Consider the following 7,692-nt stretch of genomic DNA (forward strand, 5'->3'; position numbering starts at 1 on the left):
CTGGTCAATTTGACCGACGCAATCGAAGTAAGGAGGGAAAGTGCCGCGGGAACTGCGCAGCCCCTAATGCAGGATGCCCATCTACATGGCAAACCATACAAGATTGAGGACAGAACAAACCATACTATTCCTAGTGAGAGCTCATAAAAAAGTAAAGATTTGAGGCAATTAGACAGTAAGATCAAACCCCAATAGCAGGCATGGACTTGGAATAAAACACCAGCAACACTCATGATCCGAAAACGTCATTCGATCCCTCTACTTGTTGGAAGCTATTCATCGAAGAGATGTGGAAACTCTTTGTGGATGGAGCATCCAATAGGCACGGTGTAGGACTTGGTATAGTCCTCATCTCACCAGATGGCCTCACAATTGAACAGGCGACACCTTGGATTCACAGTATCCAACAACGAGGCGGAGTATAAAGCACTGTTGGCAGGCTTAAAATCAGCACTTTTCATGAAGGCCATCGAGCTGATAGTGTACAGTGACTTCCAGCTGGTAGTAAACCAGATTTCAGGCGACTACGAGGCAAAAGATGGGAGGATGGCTATGTACCAAGAGTTAGTCAGAAAGGAGATCGTGAAGTTCGAAGTGGTTCGGATAGAGCAAATCAGCCGAGAAGAAAATAGTAGAGCAGACGAGCTGTCAGGTTTTGCTTCAATGGCAGATACATCTATCCCACACCCATTATTGATCGACTTCCTACCTAGACCAAGTATTAAGGAACCCGAAGCAGCCGAGACATGTTGCGCCGAACTAGGCCCATAATGGATGGATCCCATTATAGTATTTTTAAAAGATGGCATCTTGCCTGAAGAAAAGAAAGAGGCCAACAAAATTAGAGCAAAATCACAGCGATTTTGGCTCTCTCCATCACTAGCATTGTACAAAAAATCCTTCACAGGACCTTACTTGAAATCTGTCCATCCCAACAAGGTCGAGGCATTCTTGTTCGAGATACATGAAGGCGTATGCGGAAGCCACCAAGGGGGAAGATCATTGGCTTATAGGGCAATTTCACAAGGATATTGGTTGGCCATACATGCGAGCAGATTCAAAGAAATATGTCAAGAGGTGCGAGAAATGTCATAAGTTCGCACACCAAATATATCAACTAGCCAGAGAACTCATACCACTAACTAGTCCATTCCCCTTCGCAATGTGGGGCCTGGACATAGTGGGACCACTTCCAACTACACTCAGTAACAGATAGTTCTTTCTTGCAGCAACAGACTACTTTACAAAGTGGCTTGAGGTAGAAACACTCATAACTATAAAGGAGAAAGACGTTAAAAAATTCGTTTGGCAAAACATCATTACTCAATTCGGCATACCTACGGCTCTAATATCCAACAACGACACTCAGTTTGATGGCAAAATCTTCAGGGACTTTTGTGAAGAATACAAGATAGAATTTTACAATTCTACACCAGCATACCCTCAAGCGAATGGCCAGGCAGAAACTTTGAACAAAGTTGTCTTAGATGGGTTGAAGAAAAGGTTGGAGAGAGCAAAAGGCAAGTGGGCAGAGGAACTTCCTTATGTTTTATGGGCTTACCGTAGCACAACTCAGCGGTCAACTGGAGAAACATTTTTTTCCTTAGCCTATGGCATGGAGGTAGTAATCCCACTGGAAGTAGGCCTCTCCACTATTAGAAGTGAAAATTTTGACCCAAATTTGAATGAAGAAGCCATAACCTTGGAACTCGACCTTGCAGAAGAGAGAAGGGAAAGAGCACTAGTTCACATTGTCTCATACCAGCAGGCATTATCCAGAAAATATAACAAAATAGTGCATCCGAGGCAATTCAAGATTGGAGATTGGGTACTGCGCAAAGTAATGGGCAACAATTTGGTACTTGGAGACGGCAAGTTAGGACCCAACTGGGAAGGACCATACAAAGTGGTCGGTTTAACAGGAAAAGGGGCATATCACTTGGAATATGGAGACAGCAATACTATTCCCAGGCCATGGAACATTGCCAATCTCAAACTATTTTAGTTTTAGCTTTTCCTTAAAATACTTGTAATTTTTCATTTTTCAAATAAAACAAGTAATTTTTTCAGCATACTTCTTTCTATTGTAAAAGTTATTCTTAGTCATTGCCAGAAAGGGGCAATGAAGAAGGTTGGCAGGTATGATCAACATTTAGCTCTCTTCAGCCGAGATAAGGATCTAGGCTGAAGAAAGTTGGCAGGTATGGCCAATATTTTCTCTTATTCTGCCGAGATAAGAATCTAGGCTGAAGAAAGTTGGCAAGTATGACCGACATTTCAGCTAAGATAAGGATCTAGGCTGAAGAAGGTTGGTAGATATAACCAACATTTAGCTCTATTCAGCCGAGATAAGGATCTAGGCTGAAGAAAGTTGGCAGGTATGACCAACATTTAACTCTCTTTAGCCAAGATAAGTGTGATATCCCTGTTCTGTAGTATGTTAATTAGTCCATAATATGAGTATGATTATGTGTTTAATATGATTTTGTGTGCCATTATGTGAAAATATATGGTTTTGAATTTCTATCTGTTCACCGTAGAAATATCTGTTTGACTATCTATTTTGGGAATTAAATTGAAGGCCCTATCGGCCACCGAAACCAAAATTGGTTGCGCCATTGTGATTGGCATAATTTTTAGAGCCTACGGTGAAATTTAATTGAAAATTGATTCAGATCAAATTAACTGGATTAAATTAGTGCTAAGTGCTCAAATATGTAATATTAAATTAATAAGGCCTAGTGGGCTTATATATGGGACCATTATATGTGCAATTTCCTCTTTTATTTCACTCTTGGCTGATTTAACTCTCTAGAGGAGAAGAGACCCAAAATTAGAGAGAGAGAGGGGAGAGAATCAAGGTTTTGGTCTTGAAGCATGATACTTTGAAGCCATACTCAAGAAATTGCTATTGATTGGAGAAATTGAGCCTCTAGGTAGGTAATTGATCTTGAATTCATAAGTTGAATTTGTAATTTTGTAAGTTCAAGGTTCACTTGTGATCAAGAGCTTAATTTGAGTTGAATTTGTTGAATTGGGAGCTTATATGAGCGCAATGTGCATGATTGCTATAATTTTGCATATTCATGCATGAACCATGTTGAACAAGAGGAATTGGGCACCAAACCTCACATGCATGCATGGTTTTCATAAGTTCCATGATCATGAACCTTATTTGTACCATTTGAACTCAAATTGGAAGCCAACCTACTTGCATGTTTGATTTTTGAAGAAATGGAGCCTATGCGAAGTTTGAAATATATGGGTTTTGTTCATGATAAAGAAATGAGAGTTGTTTGAGAATGAGATGATGACTTTGAACAATTTGATGTAATATCCTCACACTCTCGTGGGATATAATGTGTTTTTATGTTTTTGGAACTGAAATCATGAATTGAACCCCTTGAACATCGAAATTGAAACCCAAGAACAATTCTGGGTTTCCTAGAATTTTCATGTCCGCTCGAGCGGGGAAACCGCCGCTCGAGCGTGAATTTCGTGCTCCCAGTATTTTTGCAGACTTGGATGTCCGCTCGAGCGGGAAAGTCCACGCTCGAGCGGGGAGCTATGTAGACAGACCTTCAGCTCGAGCGTCTGAGTTCACGCTCGAGCGCAAAAATGATACATCCAGCACTTTTTGCAGACATGGCGTCCGCTCGAGCGGGGTAATTTCACGCTCGAGCGGGGAGCCATAAAGAGAGGCCTTCCACTCGAGCGCTAGACTTCAAGCTTGAGCGTAATTTTGATGCTCCCAGTATTTTTGCAAGCCTCAAGGGTCCGCTCGAGCGGGGAAGTCCACGCTCGAGCGGGGACCCTATTTTTCTGAAATTTTGTTTATGCATTCTGAGCTCCGTTTTCTGTTCTCTTTCACTTCTAAATACTCTTAGGCATACATTGAGCATTGTAATTGAATTAAAGAGATAAGAATAAAGCCTAAAGAGGAAAATGTGAATTTAAGAACGGATTGAATTGTTGGTGACCCTTTTGTGTTCATGGACTGTGTAGGGTCGAGCTCCAGGGCAAACCAACCAACCGATCACTGTGAGTAACATCGATATTTTGAAGTTTGTCAATTGTCCAATTGCTTCTTTCTCTACCAGTTTACTAGTTTGAATTATGGACAACCGATTGACATAAATGATTGGGCCGAAGGCCGTTTTGACATAAATGATTGGATCGAAGGCCGTTTTGACATAAATGAATGGGCCAAAGGCCATTTTGACATAAATGAATGGGCCAAAGGCCGTTTTGACATGAATGGATGGGCCAAAGGCCTTTTTGACATGAATGGATGGGCCGAAGGCCGTTTTAACATGAATGGATGGGCCGAAGGCTGTTTTGACATGAATGGATGGGCCAGAGGCAGTTTTGATACAAATGAGTGGGCCAGAGGCCGTTTGATAGGAATGAAAGATAAATGGGCCAAAGGCCAGTACGTTTGAAACCACAGTCACTTGGCTTAAATTGCGTACATAAATGTGAAACAAAAAATGTGAATTGGGCCCAAGGTCGTTTGGAGTATGTTGTTCTACATATTATTTGTATCTTCTTATTTGATATTATTCATTGGGCTATCGCTCACGCTCATTCATGTGTTTGTAGGTGAGCCAAGAGAGGTCCAGACCCAGCCCCAGTGAAGTTTGTGTGGAACAACCGAGTTTTGGAGAGTCAGCCCTAGTGTCTCATGCACAAGACCTCTCTTCGCCTTTCTGCTATACTATTTTATTTTTGTCATGTTGGCGAGGACTTTACATATGTCTGTATATAGTTGTCATGGGTTGACTTAGTTTTGGATGATCCGGTTTGTACAGAACTTATGCTACTGCATTTCTGTTGTGAGTTATTAATGTATATGTGTTTGGTTGTATGGATGTGCTATGTAAGTACAGCTCTATGGACAAAGTTTTGAACTGCTTCCGTTTGGCCCCCAATATCTCTGTTAAAAATACATTTGTTTTGGTTTGAGGCCGTAGGTAATCTCGTTATTACTGGCCGGTTATGTCCTTAACCCCCGGGGGCGGGTTCGGGTTATGACAAAGTGGTATCAGAGCACGAGTTAATAACTCACACACTTGTCCAAAAGAGCAATAAGCATCTAGAAAAGATGTAGGATGCATTCATGTGATAAGTATGAATCTGAAAACATCAAGAATACGCTTAACTGTTAAATGCGAACAATTATGTGTTATAAGTTGTGATTTACTTGCTTTGCAAATTATTCGAATATGTATGCTCTTTAATATATGCATACTTGTAAATCTATTGTATGAAGTATAATGTAAGTTTAATCAGATGGTGAGAACAAGAGGTGATGAGATAAAGGAATCCTCTACTGCCGGAATGGAAAGACTGATATAGGAAATGGCAGAAACTTTGAGACAGCAATAGGAGTGGCAACAACAGTGGCAGCAACCACATCCGCCACCTCCACCTCCGACACCACCCGTGCCAGACAATTAGAATGATGACCGAATCATAGCTCTCACCAAAGAATTCAAGAAAATGAAACCACCACAGTTTCATGGTAGATTAGATCCGTTGAAAGCCGAAGCATGGGTTCTCGACATTGAGAAATTGTTTGAAGTGTTCTCCTGCTCGGAGACACAGAAAGTGCTTCTAGCCACTTTTATGCTAGAAGATGAGGCAAGAAGATGGTGGATGTTAATGAGAGAAAATCATAGAGATGTTGATTGGGTGAAATTTTTGGAAATTTTCTATGACAAGTACTTCCCGCAGTGTGTTCGGGATAGAAAAGTAGCTGAGTTTATGAAACTAAAGCAAGACAGTATGACTGTAGCTGAATATGAGGCCAAAGTCACCGTATTGGCCAGGTTTGCACCACATGTAATTGATACTGACTATAAGAAGGCGAGACACTTTGAAGGTGGGCTCCGAAGTGACATCTTAGAAAGAGTGAATGTCTTGAAGCTAGAGACCTACATTGGGGTGCTAGACAGGGCCATCATATTAGAGGCTAACATAGCTAGATAAGCTAAGCCAACAACAGAGTGGAAAAGCAACAAAAGACAGGACTTCTTTTCAAAGAAGAAGTTTTCAAAGAAGCAAAATACGGGCTCCTCAAATACTTCAAATTCTTCCCGAGACACAGCTCTCATGTGCAACATTTGTAGCAGAAAGCACCGTGGAGTTTGTTACCGTGTGTCAAGAGCCTATTTCAAATGTGGAAAACAAGGGCATATAGCCCGAGATTGTAATCAGAATAGTGGAAAGATAATTGCTAGTTCCACTGCATCGATCCCAATGCCGGGAAATACTTTGAGATCCGCTACCACCGGGGATACCGTGAGACAGGGGAGAGTTTTTGCGCTTGTTCCGGGCAATAAGCGGAATGCCAACGCAGTTGTCTCAGGTAATATTTCCATATGTAATCAGGATGCTTTTGTATTAATTGATTCCAGATCCATACACTCTTTTGTGACATATGCATTTGCATCTAGACTGAATAGACCTTTAGAATTACTGCCAAATCTACTATGTGTGTCGGCTCCATCTGGGGAATCTGTGTTGTGTGAATCTATATACCGGTTTTGTGATATGCGTGTTGAGGATGCTATCCTATATGTAGATTTGCTGCCCTTGAACTTTAGGCATTTTGATGTAATTTTGGGCATGGATTGGTTGACCAAGTACTGTGCCACCATTGATTGTGTGGCAAAACGAGTTGTATTTCAACTACCAGAACATAAAGAGATTGTGTTTGTGGGTAATGGGGTAGTGCCTCCACCTTATTTGATATCTGCAATGAAAGTATGTAAACTGATCAGGACAAGGTGTTAGGGTTATTTGTGCTATGTGTTGTCTGAACAATTTGTAAATGCTGAATTGAATGATATCCCTATTGTTAGAGAATTTCCAGATGTGTTTCCAAATGAACTACTAGGGGAATTGGTGGACAGGGAGATAGAGTTCACTATTGAGACTGTGCCAGGCACCCAGCCCATTTCTAGAACTCCCTATAGAATGGCTACTGCCGAAATGAAAGAATTGAAAGAACAGTTGCAAGACCTACTTGACAAGGGGTTTATTCGACCCAGCGCTTCGCCTTGGGGTGCACCAGTGTTGTTTGTGAAAAAGAATGATGGAACCCTACGCCTGTGTATCGATTATCGGGAATTAAACAAGGTAACAATAAAGAAAAAATACCCCCTACCCCGTATTGATGACTTATTTGACCAGTTGCAGGGGTCACAGGTGTTTTCTAAGATTGATTTGAGATCCAGGTATCATCAGCTGAAAGTTAAGGTAGAGGATGTTGAGAAAATCGCATTCAGAATGAGGTGCGGACATTTTGAGTTTCTTGTTATGCCATTTGGAGTGACTAATGCTCCGGCAGCATATATGGACCTAATGAACCGAATTTTCAAAACCTACCTTGACGAATTTGTTGTGTTTTTATTGACGACATTTTGATATATTCTAAAGATAGACTTAAACATGAACATAATTTGAGAACTGTCTTACAAATACTTCGGGAAAGGAAATTATTTGCTAAACTAAAGAAATGTGAGTTTTGGTTGGACGAAGTTGTTTTCTTAGGGCACGTGATCAACAAGGAAGGAATTTCAAAAGACCCACAGAAAATAGAGGCAATTGTGAATTGGCCTACACCGACAAATGTGACAGAAGTTCACAGTTTCATGGGCTTAGTTGGTTATTACAAAAGGTTCGTGA

This window comes from Camellia sinensis, chromosome 11 (assembly GCF_055761805.1).
Source record: "Camellia sinensis isolate YWXY chromosome 11, ASM5576180v1, whole genome shotgun sequence".
NCBI lineage: Eukaryota > Viridiplantae > Streptophyta > Magnoliopsida > Ericales > Theaceae > Camellia > Camellia sinensis.